The 20070-nt window shown below is 40.9% G+C and overlaps 1 protein-coding gene across 9 annotated transcripts in view; it reads right to left on the bottom strand.

The window, feature by feature from the left end:
- The window catches only part of SIPA1L1 (signal induced proliferation associated 1 like 1), a 405747-nt gene extending 387397 nt beyond the window's left edge, over positions 1 to 18350 (bottom strand). For 8 of the 9 annotated variants that reach the window (XM_050953408.1, XM_050953406.1, XM_050953407.1 and 5 more), the window contains exons 1-2: positions 18267 to 18350; positions 17266 to 17329 (exon numbers count right to left, since the gene is read on the bottom strand). The gene's annotated coding sequence lies outside the window, so the exon portion shown is untranslated. Of the gene's footprint in view, positions 1 to 10826; positions 10888 to 17265; positions 17330 to 18266 lie in introns of all 9 variants that reach the window. The other variant, XM_050953405.1, reaches the window with a different exon arrangement.
- Positions 18351 to 20070: the final 1720 nt, after the last annotated feature.

The following is a 20070-nucleotide window of genomic DNA, read 5'->3' as shown; positions in this document are numbered from 1 at the left end:
AAACATATTGGCATATATTAAACAATCTGACTGGATTTTACATGACTACATTGCTGTGTGTACATACATACATTTTATAGATTAGATAGATATCCTAAAAAAACTACATTAAAAGAACATTATTTAAGTTGCAAAAGTAAAGCATACAAAAGTTAAATGCCAGATTTCGCGCTACCCCCTTTTATGTCCATGCTGTGGTAAAAAACAGTATCTGAATTAAGATACTGAAAAGGTCTGAATTAAGGTTGCATATACATCCATAAATCTGCTATTAATTTTCAAGTGTTGGATTTTGTGACCTAAATGCTTTTTTAACCAGTTTATTTTTGCATGTAATTACTTAGGGTATGTCTACACTACCCATGTTACAGCACGGCAGTGTTGTGACATGGGAAGTGTAGTCACGATTTATCACCTGGGAGAGCTCCTCCATTACAGCACAGCCAAGGCTTCCTCAGCAGCAGAGCTTGGGCTGAAGGCAGAGTTGGGAGCTGAACTGGCGATGGGAGAGGAGCTGGGGCTAGAGACAGAGTTGATCTGGGGGAAAAGCTTCAACAAGGGCAGAGCTGGTCTGCGGACAGAGAGGTATTAAGGACAGAGCTGGGCGGGGGGCAGAGTGGAGCTGGGGTGGAACCAGAGCTAGGGGCAGTTCTGGCCTGAAAGCAGAGCTGGGGGCATGGCATTCCCTACCCACCCCCTGTGGGGGCTGGCCCAGGTCCTGCTGCATGGCCCCCCCAAGTGTTCCTCTGTACTCCCCCAGTGGGGGTATGCCCCACAGATTGGTGACCACTGGTTTAAAATATCTTGATAAGCAACATTATAATGGACTCTTGATAGCTGGGGAACAGAAACAGCAAGCTGGAGTTTTGCGAGGGAGTTCTCCAGGCGAAGTAGGAGCAACAACGTGGCCTTTGGGGTGCATTTGCTGTTTGATAGTTTGCTTGAAATGTGTCTGCTTGATGGAAGTTTATAATGTGGTCTGTTGTGGGGAGCGTCGTGTTGAGCCTAGTGCGGCCTGGTAGGCAAGACTGAGAACTTCTTAACAAGGCTTTGATCCCTAATCTCTTTAGGATCGGTTAATCAGGAGACAGGGCTACTCAGGTAAAACAGGGGTTTAAAAAGCCAGCTCCAAAGCAGCCAGAGGAGCTAGTAAACAGGAGCAGTAAACTTCCTCAGAAAACTCCTGTTTGGAGGGGGAGTGTGAGAGCCAAATACACCTAATTTTCTCTAAACTTAAGCCAATATACACTTCCCCAACCCAGTCCCCGAAAAAGCCACAGAAGTTAAATTAATTCAGGCAGATGTCTAGCAGCAGAGTGGGGGCTATCCATTTTATTGCACTAAATACAACATGTATTGTTACCTGCCTTGTGGGCAGGTGGTGTACATGTGCCTTTAATGCAAGTAGCTCATAGACCTAGGAGAAACAGGATGGGCACTTGAAACCAGAGTGATTGAACTGGAGGAACTAGGGGAGACAGAGAGATATATATGCAAGCCTTTCCAGGACACAGTAAAATGGCCCCACCCCCAGTATGATAGCCTCTGTGATATTCAGGAGAATAAATGTCTTGAGGAAGGAAAGCATCAAGCTGGAGCAGAGGGAAATGATCTCATACTGGGTATCCTACCTCCAGATCATGTTATGGTTTCCTCTCACACCGAGAATACTCTTCCTGTGGAGAGGACCCCAGCTATTAAGACAAGTAATAATAATTGAGGGATTTGATTATGAGAAAAACAAGCAGCTGGGTTTGTGATGACCAAGAAAACCACATGGTGAATTGTCTACCGGCTATGAAGGTTGTGGACTTCGAGACATCTAGACAGATGTATTAACGAAGAAAGAACAGAAGTTGATAAAACACTGGTATGAACTGAAGGGAAACAATCATATGAAAGAGTCTCATTCAATTACATCACATGAAGCAGGGATTTGGAGCAATCAAATTTTTGAATTGCTCCTCTCCAGCTCCAGGCAAAATCCTACTGATCCGTTCTCCAGCTCCAGGCTCTGCTTCGAAGCCCTGACATGAAGGAAAACTACTAAATATTGACACATTTTATAAGTGTTTGTATGCAAAACAAGAAGTCCAAGGCAGGTGAACTTGAATGCCTGGTATTAAATGAGGATATTGACATAATATGCATCACAGAAAGTGGGTGGAATTCTGATAATCCATGGGATGTGGTAAAACCAGGGTATAAAATATATAGGAATGACAGAGTTGGTCATGCTAAGTGACCATAATCTAATTAAATTTAACATCCTTGTGGGAGGGGGAAACACCAATGAAACTCACTACAGTAACATTGTAGTTAAAAGTAAAAAGTTAGAGTGGTTCAGCTATAGTCCTCTCTTGGACCTAAACAGAGTAAAAGAGGTGATTAGAGGCAAAAAGGAGTACTTTAAAAATTCAGAGTCAAATCCTATTGAGGAAATAGAAAGGATCATGAACTCTGGCAAGTCAAGTGTAAAACTATAATTATGCAAGCCAAGAAGAGCAACTAACAAAAGATAAAAACCAACCAAAAAAAAATGTTTAAGGTTTATCAAAAGCAGGAAGCCTGCCAAACAATCAGTGGAGCCACTGGACGATTGAGGTGCTAAAGGAGCGTTCAATGAAGACAAGGCCATCGCAGAAAAGTTAAATGAATTCTTTGCATCAGTCTACACCACAAAGCATGAGAGGGAGATTCCCACATCTGAGGAACTGTCCCAGATTGAAGTGCTGATAGAGGAGGTCTTGGAACCACCTGACTTCAATGAGTTCTGTATCAGATCTTGGGCAAGGGATCAAGGTGTACAGAACCACAAAAGCATACTTACTAACCTTCAAATTTCAGCCAGTGTATCTCTACTCAGGGAAAATGAAAACGGTTCTTCTATATTAACAGCACAACACTTTAAGAAAGGAAGATTACTCATGCTACAGCTTGAGGACAGAAACATGCAAAACAAAAATATCAGTTTATAGTGCTTCATTGAAGCAAAATCTCAAAATACTGCTCAGTTGGTAGCATTCAGAAAAGACTTTCAAGGAAAATTAACACCCAATCTCTGTGAACTTCTCCAATACTCCCAATAAACTTTAGAGGAATGACATGTGCAGACCTAAGACTATAATAATGTTTGAGTTAAACCAACGCTCAAGTCATCATGCAACATAGCAATTCGTTCCCAGAAATACAGCCATCTCAACATGTTTTATGAGAATGTGCTTCCAGCAAAGTAAGAAGTAGTGCTAGTGGGATTTAAAACTAAAAACAACACTATCAAGTATTTACATACAGTAAGCTACCAACTAAAATGGGGGAAATGTTGAGTTGGAACATGAGGCTCATTTCTCACTTTTAACAAGGCTCTCAGTACAGGGCTTATTTCAGTGCAGCCAGACAATACTTTAAATCTAATTTAATACAACTCTCCTTGAACACAGAAAGATTGTCAAAATGCAACTTGTAAAACAAAACTTCTCAGTCTTTATTAGATATTTACCCCAGTTATATCTTTAGTTTAATTTTTTAAAACACACGTACTTCTAGCAGCCTTTGGTTTGACAGTTTCTTATAAATGCACTTCAGGTTTACAGATTCCTCATGGTCCTATTTGTTGCATGCATCAGCTTGTTCTGTTCATTCTGCAGTTGTATATACTGTGTGTCTCACTTTATTATTACAGCTCAAAATGTATGACAATAGTTCACTATTAAACTAAGAATGGGAGCCTGAGCAGGCAAAAAAAATCCCAAAGTAGTTTATTGAGTTACTTAATATAGCATTTTGTAGCACCACCACATACTCTGTTGGAACATTATTCTACTAATCTTAGTCACTTTTCAGGCAAAAAAATGGAAGTCAGTAACACTGAGTTCTGTTCTTCTCTGCAGTTTACCTGTGCACCCTCCAGGCAAGTCACACAACATCAGTGTCTGAATATGCTTATTTTTTGAATCAAGAAAATACTATTACCATACTTCACAAGGATGTTGTGATGTTTAAACTCTTTAATGAGTGAGAGGTGCTATAAGGATGAGTGTTATACAAATGTAAACAAAAGAAAGAAACGCCATCTCAAAAGGCACTCATAAGTGAACAAGATCAGGCTGACTCAATACTGAACCAATAACCAAACATAAGGCCACCGGGCAATATGATATTCTGTAGGAGATGCCACCTTCTGGATAAAATGTAGAACTAGGGTCCTGAGCACATGAAGTCAATGAAAATCTCTTGGCACTTTTCACAAAGTACACAGAAGTTAGCTTCGGGGTCCTGACTAAATTCCAATTTGCTAGTTAGTCGGCTAATCTCATTTCTCTTTACACTTTAAACCTAGTAAAATATTCTTATCTTATCTTAAACTGTTGTAAAAAACAACTGTTGTGTTTAATTCCAGAGACAGCTATTCCCACGCACCCTTGTTTCTCTAATATCCTGGGACCAACACAGCAAACAAATATTCAATCATTAATAACCATGCATCAGACATATTTGTGAAGGGCTACACTATAGTACAGCTATGGAACTTTGCAGTCTACTTGATTTCTTTTCCAAAGCAAAGAAACCTTTAAATACAAGTTAATAACTGAATTAGAAACAATGACAACTCATATCCTCAAGTTTTGCCCATACTGCACATAAACACCTTAATGACTTTTAGGACCAACAGATATAGACTTCAGCCAAACAGCAGTGGCACTTCATGATTAGCACAGCTTTGGTTTCTGTATTTTGAAAAAGATGCACTTCACTGACACCAAACTTTGTTGCCTTATGCTCTCAGTACCAGACACTTGATTAAGGCCTGGTCTACGCTACACAGTTAGGTCAATGTAAAGTAGCTTACATCAACCTAATAATGTCAATATACACTCTACTGCCATGTCCTGCTGATGTAATTCCCTACTACACTAACAAAATAACTCCACCTCCATGAGAGGCATAGAATGTATGTCGGGATAGTTAGGGCAACACAGCATCTTTGTCAACACTGCCTTACTTTCATCAGCTGTTGGTTGTCTTGTCAATTTCATGGCTGGGTACTGGAGATATGAAATTGACAATAAAGCTTGACAGGCTGTCCCCAACTCCCCACTAGGCTTCAGCCAGGAGGCTCCCCACTCCCAGCTGGGAATGGGGAGCCAAGAGCCCAGGGGAGAACCACATGGAGCAGCTGAGAGCCATGGCTCTCACTCACCACACTGCCCCTCTTCAGTCAGTGGAAGCACTCCTAGCGAGGACACGCACCACCAACAGAAGGAGGGTTACTGTGGACATAGGTCGACATAGGGCTGTAGTGTAGACATGCTCCTAAGAGGTCAAAAGATTTTGCAAAATGTCAAGCTCTTTTTTCAACTACACCTGAGCATTAAGGTGACAGCAAAGAAGGTACCCGTTGCTATTACTTTTTTTAAATACAAATACTTGCATCGAAAATAAAGTGATGCAAATACAATACACAGTAACTTATTAATAACACAAATATGGATATCTGTTTTCTTTAAAAAAATATGCATGCATTCAAGAAGAATTTTTTATTTGGTAACATCTCTTTAAATCCCTAAAATTGAAAGGTTTTTTACCTGATTTATCAGCTACAGTTGAACAGTGTAGGTGCATAAACCAATCACAACTTAAACAGGGGCACTCTGCTTCATACTGTGCATATAATTACTTGATTTTAAAAATGTTAGCTCTCAATGGGGCTTAAGTACTTTAGCTGCAAGCATATGCATGCAACACCCACATACTGTAGAAGAGCCAAGAACTTTTGTTGCCACCTGTAAAATGTTACTGAAATACCACATACCTCATCAGAAACTCTACTCTTGCTCCATATAAAGAAGGTAAATGGAGTACAGATCACACAAAAACAAATACACCTTCTTCAAAATCCATTGGAATAACTTTATATCTAGTACCTCAAGATGAACATCTAATTCCCAGATGTGTTTAAAATAACTGTAAATGAGAAACCATTAAACAGCATTAGAGTTCTTAAACCAGTATCTACACTAGGGGTCGGCAATCTTTCAGAAGTGGTGTGCCGAGTCTTCATTTATTCATTCTAATTTAAGGTTTTGCGTGCCACTAATACATTTTAACATTTTCAGAAGGTCTTTTTCTGTAAGTCTATAATATATAACTAAACTATGATTGTATGTAAAGTAAATAAGGTTTTTAAAATGTTTAAGAAGCTTCATTTAAAATTAAATTAAAATGCAGAGCCCCCCGGACCGGTGGCCAACACCCGGGCAGTGTGAGTGCCACTGAAAATCAGCTCATGCGCCACCTTTGGCATGCGTGCCATAGCTTGCCTACCCCTGATCTACACTAACATTTTTTGCAGAAATGTACTACCATCACCAGGCTGCATCACTGGTGATAGCAATAGCTCTAGTATAAGCAGGCACGTGTTTTAGCCATTACGTCATCTAATCATACTAAGGAAAGGCCTATGTGAAACTGTGGGTGTAAAGGTTCTACTATATGCCCAAGGCCTAGCAATCTGATTGTGTTCTTTGCAGCGGGGGAGGGGGAGGAGCATTCCCCTACCTCTCTGTTTCTTCTGGTTGGTTTTCCTCATCCCTCCTCTCACTCTCCAAGGGGGAACCACCGGGCAACCAGGGGGAAAGCATCTCTTTAGCCTCATCTCTTCTTCTTTTACACCCTCTCTCTGGATGATCTGTTCAGCTCACATAGTTTCAACTAGCATATTTACACAAATGATTAAAAAAATCTCCTCTTCTACTCCTGGAATACAGCAAAACCCACATTACCCTCCAACAAGACCCAAATATCAGTTTCTCCACTCTTTTATGTTGAATGTTCTATCAACTTTAACTTAGCATGGCCAAAGCTAAACTCCTGATCTTTCCACCAAAACTCTCTTTACTCTCCACTTCATCATTATTAACAAGATAATCTTCCCAATCTCTCAGGCCTATAACTTTGTGATCACATTTGACTCTTCTATTTCAGTTGCTACATACATTCAGGCTGTGTCCAAATCTCATCTCATCTCTTCTTGTTGCAAAAGATTTCTAAGATCTCATCTTTTCTTTCTCTAGACCAGTGGTGCCCAAACTTTTACTGTCACACCCCCCACTAAGCAGTAACAGAATCTGTTTATGCCTTCCCACCCCCAAATTACTGCACAGTTGGCTCAGCAGAGGAGATTGGGCTGGGGGCTGAACTGGGGAAGGAGGAGGAACTGGGGTTAGAGGCAGAGCTGGCCTGGAGACAGAGAGGGAACGAACCAGAGCTGGGCTGGCAATGGAGCAGAGGGCACCGTGAAGCTGTGGCTGGGACCAGAATTGGGCAGAGTGCAGCTGTGGCTGGAGCCAGAGCTGGGGTGGCAGTGGGATGGAGTGGAGCTACAGCTGGGGATGGAGCAGGGGGTGGAGTGGAGCTGTGGATGCGGCTGGAGCAGAGCTACAGCCCCATGGGGGCTATTGTGGGCCCTGCTGCACCCTCCACATACTCTTAGGGGGCTATGCCCCACAGTTTGGAGATCACAGACAAAATTCTCATCACCTCTTGTTTTCATTACCACCTCCAGTTTCCTTAACACCCATATTTCCACTCTCCAATCCACTCAAAACACAGCTGCAAAAAATAATTTCCTTGACTTCTCACTCTCTCCCTGGATACCCCTCTTTCACCACATCAACTTGAAGCTTCTTCTCCTCTTCAAAGCCCTCTACAACTGTTCTTCTCCCTAATTCTCTGCTTGTTTCTTAAAGCATCATGCATGCCCCAATCTGCCCAAGAGGCTGGTCTCAACTGACCATCTGTCAGCTTCCCACATAAACATCTCTTTCCACAGTGCTCCTTACATCCTCTCCCTGAACTTGTTTGTAAGGTGACTGTCTTCTCTATCTTTAAATCTCCTAGCCTTCTGCTTTGACATCCATGAGAAAAATCAATTAATTACTAAAGGCTAGGCTAAAAAGTCATTGGGAATACTTGACACTTACAACGAATACAAATTTGCAATTTTAAAAATCATAAATACCCAAAATCTCTTCCCCTTCCAATCCTGCACAGGGTTATTTGTCTTCTTTAGTTGTACATTTATTGATGATGGGTCTGTATGTGATCAATCTTACTTGTGCACTACAGAAATTCAGTTACTATAAATAATAAAAGTCAATGAAAAGACCAAAGTCTAACTTTCATATTTTTCCCCCTCATTTTGCACAGATGGTCTGAAATAAGTATTTGTTCTTCCAGTTTTCAGAAAACTGTATACCGTATCAGGTGCTGAGCAAGCTGAGGAGCACGTCCACAATGGGTGCTCTCTTGTCCTTGACAGGAATAAACCTGTTGGCAGTTTTAAGATAAATATCTCCCTGTAAGTAATGAGATGCTGAAATTAAACACATTAAAAGAAAGGAATAAAATGGTAGTTGTCAAACTACAAAAAATTGCAAAATGTCCTTTCAGCTGCTTCTAGTGTGAAAGCATTCACTTGTAAATACTGGGGTTTGACCGAACTGGCAGTCAACATATAATGCTTTTTTTACTAGTTACATTTTACCAAACCAGTGTTCCTAACTAGGATGGACTGAATCTTGTCATAAAAGAGTTACCTGTTCATTGCTATTCACTTATTTTAATAGTCATTTTAAGTTACCACTCAGTTTAAAAATCTTGACCGCATCAACATTTATGTGAATGATTAAATCCATAATATCCATTTTATTGTCACAAACAGATAATTCCTTTAGCATTGGGGGGAGAGGGGGGAAAGGTTAGTCTCCCTTTTCATTTAGCCTAGTATACTGGTGGTTCTTTAAAATTCTCTTTTCACATCTGAAAGTAAACACTTGTACCACAGTGCTCATATTAAAGGATGTCATGACAGTGTTATTAAACGACAAACAAATCTAAGTAGGTTTAAAGATTAAGGGTTTGACTACAGGAGTGAGTTATTCTGCAATAAATTAAGATGTGAATTTAAAGCAGAATAGCAATTCTACAATATCTTCTTGTGCGGACACTCTGGCTATGGCTACGCTAGAGGAGTTTACACAGGCACAGCTGCATTGAGAGAGCTCTCCCATCGACTTAATTAATCCACCCACAACTCTCCCATCGACTTAATTACTGCCACCCATAGCGGCAGCAGCTATGTCGGCAGGAGAAGCTCTCCCACCGACATAGCACTGTCCACACTGGCGTTTAGGTCACTGTAACTTATGTCTCTCAGGGAGGTGGCTTATTCACACACTGAGCGACATAAGTTATACCAACGTAAGTGGTAGTTTAAACATACCCTCTTCTTCAGGAATTAGAGTGCCATTTTCCAAGTTAGCTTAATCTGCTTCAAAACTGAACTAAACTAAACTGGAAAAAGACACTAAATCCTGAATAAAGTGCATCCACATGGGGAGTTATTCCCTAACAACTATTGCAGTCAATTTCCCGATGTAGACAAGCCTTTAATAAAGCCAAAAAAAAAAAAAACATCCCATCTTTTCATCTTAGGAAAAAACATACAATTCCTTTCTAATTAACAGAAGCATTAGTGTTTTAATAAAGATCACCTCTACTTTTTCTGCATGATACCTGCAGTGAAGATGTAACACTGACTTTTTGACATCACAGTAACTTCCATGGAAACAAAGCTATGTCAAATATAGGCTGATGATTTCACTGCAGGAGGCAGCAGAAAGCCTAGTGGGACAGTTAGGAAGACAGCCTTATTCAGACATGACCTTTTTCAATAACTGGAGAGGGAAAATGCAAGAACAAGAACTGGCCAAGTAAATTGCTTTCTTTCTCTGCCTTCACAAGTTTGCTTTGGGCTGAAAGTTGTTCTCTAGGTTTCATTCTTTGCTCAAGTTGCTGAAAACCATGAACAGTAATATAATGGTCTACTTTAGAGATTCTTAAACTTGTTTGTACCACAACCCCATTCTAAAAACAAAAATTACTACTCGGCCCTGAGAGGGGGGGACCAAAGCCTGAGCCTACCCAAACCCGGTCGCCACAGGGAGAGGTGGAGGGGGGCAGCCGGCCGCCAAAGACCGAGCCCCAAAGACAGAGCCCCACTGCCCTGAGCAAGGAGAGAGGGAGGCACTCAAAACCCAAGGGCTTCAGTCCCAGGCAAGGGGCCTGTAACCTGAGCCCTGCTACCCAGGGCTGAAGCCCTCCAGCTCAGGGCTTCAGCTTCAGACCCAGACCCGGGCGCCAGCAAGTCTAACGCCAACCCTTGCAACTCCATTAAAATGGGGTCAGGACCCCAAAGTTTGAGAACCACTGTCCTACTTTTTAGAAAAAAAATCACCAAAATATGTACAACAAAAGGTTTATCCAACTTCAGAATTGAAACTACAATAATATTGCTAATGTAATGTAGTATGTAAAAGATACATACTAATTTATGAAGTCAAGTAGTTTTGAGGTTTGTTTTGTTTTTTAAGGGATTACAATATTAAACATATAAAACTGGTAGAATTATTCAGTCCTTCAGCATAGCCTAGAAGCTTAAAATCCAATTTATTCTTTCAAAAGTATGCATTTAATGCTAGAAGCCTGGATTGTATTCAGCAGAAACCTGGCAGGCCCACTAACATTTACTCTGCAGAGCAGTATCCACTTACATGAGACATGTACAAATTTCTCCTTTGCCACCATCCAATTAAACAGTTCCATGCAAATATAGGTTAATTAAAAGGACTAAAGAGAAGGGGAAATATCGAGTCCAAACAGTGTTGCTCCTTAACTGAGCATTTCACTCTTACCAATCTAAAGAATTCAGACTGCAAATTCAGTAAAGAAGTGTTGTCTTGAACAAGACTACAAGATATACTTACCTGTGATCAAATTAAAATAATTATTTTCCTGTGAAGTGGCAGTCTTAGTTATTATATGAATCTGTAAAAAATAAAATATCTATTTGCACTGAGACAATATCTCTCAAAAAAGTCTTTACCAGTTTGAATTTACTTTTCCACATTCTCAGGGGCATATAAATTATTATTTGTTGTCCCCTAATTTCTAATTTTTTTTTTAAACTGGTACACTAGGTTTCGCCTTTGTAATGCAACAGCAAGTGAAGTTTGCTTTATTCCGCAAGCATCAGCTCTTCAGAAGTTTGAGAGTTCACTTTATTGCACCATTCAAAGACAAACATTTAAAAACGTGATGTTTTATTATTGGCCTCTTACAGAAAAGTGTGTAGGTCCTAAGGTATCAGTGGATAAGAGAAATCAGGTTTTCTGCCACAGAGGTCTGAAACTTCACAGCCATAATTAAAGCACATGGATAGCCATTGATGACACTGCTGATATCCCAAGCCAAAAAAAAAAAAAAAACAACACACACAAAATGGACTAAACATGGAAAGAATACAAAACATTTTAGCTGAGTCACAAAAAGTTTGCTACCAAGATGCTTTGGATTTTTTTAAAAGACAGCTAAGAAATTCCTACAACTACCACTTCATAATTTAGTGCTTACTTTTTCCGTCATTTATTTGAACCAGAGATATTGGAAAAAGTTGTAAGTTGAAAAACACATTCTTTTTTAAACACTTGCTACAAAAGGTCTAAGATTTGCGCTGTATACTTCAGGTGACTATATGAAATACAAAGAGATGATTCTTTTATATTAAAGCATGGAAGTACAATCTGCAATTTGTTATTTTAAGACTTAGAAACAAAACAGGGCATAAAGTAAACAAATATATTTTAATTTCAAAAACAAAAACTTAAAAGTTTTTCAGTCTTATGTCAAAACTAGGTAGTTACTGGACAGAAGAGCGACATGTATTTTTTGTACACGTTTTCGTCAAGCAACGTGTCACCTCTTGCAACCATTAGCTGTACTTGGCTATGCAACAAAGTAGGCAACAGATGTGAAGCGAGATGTTTGCTTACTTTCCTGGCTGAAGGAAAGATACTATTAAAACTGACACTGCAATACCAACAGGCAGCGACTATGTTTCAATGGAAAATAACTCTTCTTAAACAGATATGAAAGACAACTTTTCCTTTTAGAGGCCCTCAATTTCTACTACAGTTAGCACTTCATACCAAGACCAAACAAAAGAAATCAACAAGAATAAACTGGTTTAAAGGCAAATGTGTTGTGTGACAGTAATATATACATCAGTTATCAATACTTAAAAGCCAACAGATGGGATTTTCCCCATGATCTATTTGATTTGAAAACTTTACATTTTCAAACCACTGAAATAGTCTTTAACATCTGTGAGGTGTTATCCCAATTTTACAGATGGGAAAACTAAAACAGAGCGGATAATTCTGTGCCCAAAGCCACTTAAGGAGTCTATCTTAGAGCTGGGATTACAACTTGGAATTCCTGTCTCACAGTTCTATGCAATAATCAGAAGGTCACCCCCATCTCCCAATAACACTTAGCAAATGCTGTTTTGAAAGTACACATACAAAACATCTCAACACAAAAATAATCCAGATAATTTATACACAGACAAGTTGTCTTACAGAATCTTGCATTTTCCAGGACTACGATAATAAGTCTGTCAGTAACAAAAAGCCACATACAACTCTACGGCTGATACTTATCATTCTAGCATCTGAAACAGGCATTTAAGTTTCAAAAGTACTATGAACAGAAGCAGCAAGGATGAATTTTGATCTAACCAAACAGAAATCTACAGGGTTTTTATATATTCAGATCTCTTTGTAACCGCAGTAAGAAGTATCATCCATTAGTGATTATGAAAATCACCAATTGCAGAGATTTTTAATTAATTAATTTGCTCTATTCAAACGAAGTTCTCTTTAGGAACATTCACACAAAGAAAACAAAAATCTTCAGAACAACTAAGCTAAAGTTACACTAAGCAAAACATGCTCATGGTAGATCCCAATCCAGAGTTTGAAAATCCCACTTGTCTACTTGTATTAATAAAGAGGAAGCTGAACAAAAAGGGCCAAACCCCTTAACTTCTGCAGAATTTAAGCTTCCATGTTAAAAAGAAAAAAAAGAGTATCTAGCCCTTATGTTAATGTAGATACCCTTCCAAATGTAAGCCAATACAGGATTCTCTTCCTGTGCCCACAAAGGACTCTAGTGTCTCTGCAGCTACTCATAGGTCTCCCAACTCAGTGGTTCTCAACCAGGAGTCTGGGACCGCAAGCAGGTTTCAGGGGGGCTACCAAGCAGAGCCAGCACTAGACTCCCCGAGGCCGAGGGTAGAAAGCCGAAGCCCCATTGCCTGGGACTGAAGCCAAAGTCTGAGCAATGTAGCTTTGGCAGAGCCCTGTAGCATAGGGCCACAGGCAGTTGCCCTGCTTGCTACCCCTTAATGCCAGCCTTGGCTTTTATATGCAGAAAACCAGTTACTGTGGCACAAGTGGGCCATGGGAGTTTTTATAGCATCTTGAAAAAGCACCTCAGAAAGAAAAAGGTTGAGAACCCCTGTCCCAACTGACACCAAAGTATAAGACTGCTATCTAGAACCCATGGGTAGAACTGAAACTGCTACGCATCATGTTAGTTTTACAAAGCAACTGCTTAGAAAAAGCTAGAGCCAGTCTGAGGCACTAAAATATTGCTACTCAAACTCACTGACAGTTATAGTCCCATCGCCATTTTTAGCAGCACCCCCAAGATATAATATTTAGGCATCCATCTAGCACGTGTAAGGTAAAGTGTACAAGCTCTCGCCCAAACAGTTTGGGGTTTTTTATTTAAAAAAGAAAACAAGAACTACCACAACCTTTCACATCTCATAAGATACCACTTTAAACAAATTCATCTTAACGTCCATCGTTAGAAATTTAAAATGAATTCACTGATATATTAAGATTAACCTATTTAAAATTTCCCATTTAGAGAGATCTATTTGAAGTCAAGCCACTGAGTCATATCTCCCTGGAAACATAGACCATGGAACAATCTAACATGTATTTTTTCCTGCTAACAAAAAGGATATTTAACATATGATTAGTTTTAAATGCAGAATACTCCACTGCTAAAGGAATAACAGATTGGGGTTTGTACACCTTTTAACAAACAAGCTTTAGGCAAAATCTCTCAAAACCTGGAAATGAATGTGGGCAGTTTTCTGGATGGCAGGTAACTTGAAATTAGTGGAAGTCCATTTTCATACTAGATACTATACAGAAATAACAAGGCAAGCTTTCTTCAGGAAGAGGAATTCCAGAACAGTAAAGCCTCCATCCTGCCTTCTGATAGACAGTGCAGAGCACTGGAAAAAGTTCAGGTACTGCACATGTGAACAAAAGAAGACTAATCTCAACACTGATTTCAAAGAAAATAAAGCAAAGACACAAAGATATTATGGAATTATCATACAAACGTTTAAAAAATTAATCATGTTAACATGTAGCCAAACACACACCAACATAAAATATTGTTTCCAACAAACCAACATGCAGGTTCAATCAGAATATTTTTAAAGCACTGGAAATATCAACATTAGAAAGCCAACCAATCTGTGTGATCAAAATTTTGATGAGAGCAATGGTGCAACTGTTTCCACACCACAGTGGGATACCCTGGATTTCCAACCAGTAGCACAAAGAACTGAAATAGCTAGCAGCAAACCCCTTATTGAAGGGATTAAACTATTAATATGGAGAAAACTGTGCTTTTTTCTTCTATACAATCAATACACTATAGTATAATACAGAAAGCTGATACAAAAGAGTGAAATGGGCCTCAACTCTTACACATACTACAGTAACTTGTGAGTTTTCTCAGTGGCTTGTCCTTTTTTCACTTGGCTTTCTTTCCTCTGTTTGCAAGAATCTGATCTTCCTGAACCAAATACTCTTGCTAAGGAGAACAAAAACAGAATTAAATAACTGTTTTGGTAAGATAAAATATATGTTCAGTAATAGTAGAGTCTACAATTCTGCAAATAAAAGTGTCAGATATATAGCTGAGAAATATTAGTAAGACTGAGGAGAGAAGTTACATTAGAATGCAAACAAAGTTCTTGAGATACCGTAGGCAAGAGAGTTCATAGACAAGAAAAAACCTCTCGGTCAGTCTGAAGACATGGGGAATGGAGGTAAGATTTTCAGACACATGATCAAAATAGACTTAACACAATAGCTACAAAAATGAAGAAAGTAATAAAAAAACATTTGCTAGACCAAGAGGGATAAACAGAAAAAAGAGCAGAAAAAAAGAAAATCATAAACAAAGAAGTGATGATCAGATATGTTAAGGCAGAAATAGTAAAGACCAATGAAGAATACAGCAGTGCACAAATCCCAATTAAAATTTCATTTCCATTCTCTATTTCAGTTATTTCCCTCTTAGACTTATTTATTCTGATGCTCACATCTACACCTGCTAGCAGTCACAAACTCCCACCTTTGTGCAGATTCCTACATTCAAGTCACAGCCAGTGACCCCATTTTGCTTGTCACTTTGCAATATAAGAGGTTCACTTCACCATAATTGTTAACCTTGTATTTCCATCTCAACTAGTAATACTAACAACTGAACACAAATTAACAGCAGTAGCACCTACTCAATGCATTGCTGAGCAACATACTAAGTGCATTTTCCTTAATCAACTGATCATGTGTAAGCCAGCTACACAGGCAACTTAAAAGTTTTTCTGTTCCTAATTGTCTATCGTTATGAAGATAGACATTATTTGAATAATGAATTCAAAGCATGTAATTCAGACACTTCTGCTTCCTGAACTCTATGAAGGCTCCCATTAAAAAAACTAACTAAAAAAGGAAATGCAATGTGTTTTTTTATATTACCAGCAAAAAATCTCAAATTCCCACATTGTGTTTCTGACTTAATGACTGGTATGACATCTGATGGCCTAAGGCATGAAAGCCTTTACAGTGAAATACAATTTTTAAACCATTTATTTGAGACTTCTAATGCAAACTTTTGCTTCATTATTTCCACTTTTCTGATCCTCCCCAAAAGGAGGAGGGGAAAGGAGCTCAATGGAACCTTCTAAATAGAAAAATAATGACCAATATTTCTATCAAAAAAGATGACAATTACATGTTATTCAATCAACACATATGCTGTCTACAAGCAAATGTTATGGAAAAAAATTCTATTTTCTCCTTAGAAAATTGCTCTAGGATTTACACTTAAGAAAGTTAACACTTAACACCCATGTAGCATTCAAAATGGTCAAGGGTCTGAGTCAGAGTTTCATCATGAAAGGATTGCTTTCAAGAGGAAACATCAATCTAAGTTTACCCAGATAGAGCTGGAATCTAATGAAATCTGACACCTTCCCCACCCACCCCCCCAAAAAACAAATTTACATTGTATTATCAGCTAAGGACACAGCTCACAGATACACTTAGGCCAGCATGTATTAAGGGATTTATTAAAAACAGCATTACTGAAATATTCAGTGCAGAAACTATTTTAAAGAAATCTTGTGAGCAATACTGCTCGCAGAAATGCACACACACATTTTAGAAAAAAAATCTCCATGTAAAAAGTCACACACACGCAGTAGTCAAGGTTACACAAGGAGATTTTCCTTTAAGTTGAGCAATTCCCTTTTTGTGCTGCAGCTTTATCAGAAATGAATAGGTGCACTCCTCATTAAATGAACATAATCAACCTTAAGATTGGTCAGTGTATGTGTATATTTTATGCATGAAAAGATATACAGTGAGGAATTCAATGTCACTAGTTTTGAAAATATAAAATGGAAAAGGGTGAAGAATGAGGATGAAGTCTGCCCCCTCCTCTTCTCTCTCTTTACCAGATTTTCCTCAAACACAAACACAGCACCTACTTTGTTCCATGAGATCCAGTTTAAGGTATCCCCTGTATTTCACTTCTCCAGACTTCAAGGAAAGAAATTAACCACCTCCAAACATTTCATTCCTCCACTCCCTTCCCAACAATATAAACATTTAGATTATCAGCACTGCCTTCAAATGAGCTAATCATCATCATTACTGTGGTGTCAAAACAACTACAAAGCAAAGCTGGCTTTTAACAAAAAGAAAAAAAGAGTAATGCTATTTGTGTACTTATAGCATCAAATAACTCACTTCTTATAGTGGAAACAGCCTTATAATCTGATTATTTCCCCCTCCCTTACTCCCTCAAAAGAAGGGATGTGTCTCTCTGACTTCATTTAAGAGATTTCTTTTTTTGGTATTTAACCTGTTTTATTGATTTCATTAAATAGTGTATGCAGTACTATAAGTAATGGGTACATTCCCTAACACATCATTGCCTATTGCCATTTCAGAACAACCTGTGCCTTGGTTCACTTAAAGAACTTACCCCCTTTTCCTTTCTTCCCGTCCTTGGGACCGTTCAGAGCCGTTCCCACTCAACGTTCCCCTTCCTAAAGAGGAAAAACGCACATACACAAAAGCCATCACTACTGCACCTCCTCCTTCCACCACCACCTCCTTCGGCTTTGTTCACGGGGGGAAAATACCATGGGGGTGGGGGGCGGACAAGTCCATGTCACTTTTTTGCTGAAAAAGGAGGTATCCAAGGAGCAGGAGCAGGAGCAGGAGCAGAAGGTGGGGGGTAGAAAAGCCAAGTTAATATTGCGGCTTCTCCTTCCCTTGCTGAAGTTGGGGGCAGGGTGACTGAGAGTGAGGAATCCTTATGTCCAACCCCTTCTTCCTCCTCCTCCTTATGCCTCATCGGAAATCAGCTCCAGTCAGAGCCCCTGGCCCCAGGACTTTTCCCCCAGGTTGTCTTGGGGCTGTTAAAGCCGTGCAATGAGGGCTGAGAAACAGCGACCTTATCCCCACATAGAATCAATACATCAGCGCTCCACCTCCCCCACAAAGATCTGGGGGGAGAGCAAAAGACAGAGAGATGGGGTGCAAGGGCATGCTCTTCGCGGGATCAGTGCCACGCAAGGCTCGAGGGCTCCCCGAAGACACATGGCAGTTTTGGGGGTCAGGGTCGAACTGACCCAGCGATGGGCGAAGGAGATAAAGAGATTAAATTAAGAGGCGTGGAGGGGTCTCGCCTCATGAGTGGCCAGTTCTCTCCAGGACCCTCCCCACCACTGAACTCTGGAGACTGCGGAGGAGGCAGCTTTCGATTGGGAAGGGGGCCGGCCGGTTTGGTCTGGTCTGTCTGCTCACGATCAGCTCCATTCACTCTCCCCCAGGCTCGGGAAGGGGAAAGGGGCGCCCCTCTCCAGCTCAGGACGAGCTCCACGCAGGGCCCCCCTCCCCAGGCTAGGGGCTGCGGGACGAGGAGAGTGTCCTGCCCCCGCAGGCTCCGCGCTACCTGCCGAGCTCCCGCACTGAACTCACCCAACAAAGTTGCTGCGGCTGCTGCAGAATCCTCCGCGCTGCGCTCCCTCCCCAGCTCCCGGGATGAGCTCACCCCGGCGCCTGCTCCGCCCGCTGCCAGAGGAGCTCTCGCGAGAGGGGGGGAGGGGAACAGACTTCCTGCAGTTACTATAACAACGGCCAAGCGCTGGGCCTAGCGGAGCGGTTGCAGCCTGGGCAGTGTGTGTCTGTAGCTCCGGGGCTCGCCCGACCACCCCGGGAGCACGTGGGGACCGTTTACCCCCCACTTCGGCGCGAAAAGCCCGCGCAACGGGAGCCCGAGGTGGGATGAGACCGTAGGGTCCCGGGCTTCAGCCCGCCGAGTTGGCCACGGAGCGGCCCTTAGAGTCCGGATTTCGGGGAGGAGCGCACAGGAGGCAGAGCGGGGGCGTTACACCAGGTAGTCAACAGCAGTGTGCGTTAGGGACGCGCACAGGGCCCTTCGGGGGCTGCCACGGGCTTTCACCGCGGCTGGGTCAAGCTGAATGTATGTTTTGTTTAAAAAGAAAACAAACCCCGTGGGCTCCCCATCCTTGAGTAATAGGGAAACCACCTTTGAAATGCACCTTCCTCCCCCTCCCCAGGGCAAACCCCATGCATCCCCAACCACAAGGCAACTCCACCCCACCCCACTCCCAACAGCTCACACAGAGATTAGATTGGTATGATCGCACCTCTCCTCACTCTCACATGACTCAAACCCTCTCTCACACACACGTGGTGCGCTTTGCGTGTTGGTGGGCAAACACTTGTGATATTTTCAATCTTTTGATCTGTTATTGCTTAAACTGTGGAATTGGGAACACTTTAGCTCAATGCAAACTTTTAGTGTTAGATATCCCAGTGTAATGTGATAATAATGCAAATCTTTAGACCCATGTAAAAAAAAAATCCAGCAGATTAAATTATTTTTCTGGCAAATCCATAACAAAATCGGCCAGGCCAGTCAAATACTAAACAGGTGGTAACGCTACTGGGTAAGGTTGGTGGGATGTCTGTGCCCATCCAGGGGCCTCCAGCAGTCAAGAGGACTCAAAAGATTCAAAAATCAGGCGTCAGACCCTTAAAAAAATCATGATTGACCCCAAAATCCTGAGATTAAATTGTGTTTTGTCTCACATGAACACTTGGCCCCATTGTATTGGGCACTAGATACAGTCTCTGCCCTGCAGAGTTATACTCTATCTAGCATAAAACATGGTGTTGAGTTTGTGATGTTGGAACTGTGCTCATCAAACCCATCACAGAGGTGCTTTTATGACTCCCATTACCATATTATCAGAGAGCCTCAGACACTTTAATGTATTTAACTTTGTAGTACCCCGGTAAGGTAAGAAAGTGGTATTATCCTCATTGTGTAGATGGAGAACTGAGGCAAAGAAGCTATGGACACATCTAGACTGCAAAAAAAAAAAAAAAAAAAAAAAAAAAAAAGAGGGGAGACCACAGCAGCAAGGCCCAGAGCCCAGGTCAGCCAACTTGGGCTCACGCTACAGGGCAAAAATAGCGATGTAGAGGTTCCTGCCCAGGCTGGAGCTCGGACTTTAACACCCACCCTTTGTGCAAGGTTTCAGAGCCTGAGTGGGAACATCTACACTGCTATTTTTAGCCCCATTGCATGAACCTGAGTTAGTTGATCCAGGCTCTGAGACTGCTGTGGGATTGGTTTGTTTGTTTGTTTGTTTTGCAGCATAACATGTCTTAAAGTGACTTCCCCCAGAGTACACAGTTGTCCTGGGCAGAGCAGGGAACTGAATTCCACTCTCCAAACTCACATATTGATGCT

The sequence above is a fragment of the Gopherus flavomarginatus genome, chromosome 5 (assembly GCF_025201925.1).
Source record: "Gopherus flavomarginatus isolate rGopFla2 chromosome 5, rGopFla2.mat.asm, whole genome shotgun sequence".
Taxonomy (NCBI): Eukaryota; Metazoa; Chordata; order Testudines; family Testudinidae; genus Gopherus; species Gopherus flavomarginatus.
This window is presented reverse-complemented; position numbering and strand designations above follow the sequence as displayed.